The following is a 507-nucleotide window of genomic DNA, read 5'->3' on the forward strand; positions in this document are numbered from 1 at the left end:
GACTTCTACCGACACAGTAAATGTCGGTAAAAGTAAATGTTAATTTTTTTTGTCACACATTATACCAGTAATAATCACGGTTGCGCAGGTAGTCCGTTGGCTAATTAAGCTGTTGAGTTCCGCTCTTGAAAGTGGTTAATTTCAATCAGAGAAAACGTCAGTGGATGAGTCATGAGATCCCCGGTATACCTTTGATCGTACCCGCTGGCAACAAGACAAGACGTCAGGAACACGAAGTCAGTCAGTCGGTGGTAGGGACCCGAGCTGGATAATCTCCAAGCAGATCCCTCTCGGTGGCAAAAAGACAGTATGCATCAGTCAGATAAGGTCGCCGGCCACCGACGGTTGGTGGGGGTAGCGACAAAAAAACGGCCATTATATAAAACGGTAACGATCATTCCCCCACAACCTCAGCTTGGAGAGTAGAGCTGGATGCATGTGGAACTTTGTGTGAAACGTATTGGCAAGTTCGCGGTGCCGGTGTCACAGCGATCCCCCCCCCCCCAC

The sequence above is a fragment of the Branchiostoma belcheri genome, unplaced genomic scaffold (genome assembly GCF_001625305.1).
Source record: "Branchiostoma belcheri isolate BF01 breed outbred unplaced genomic scaffold, Haploidv18h27 scaffold87, whole genome shotgun sequence".
In the NCBI taxonomy this organism is placed as follows: domain Eukaryota; kingdom Metazoa; phylum Chordata; class Leptocardii; order Amphioxiformes; family Branchiostomatidae; genus Branchiostoma; species Branchiostoma belcheri.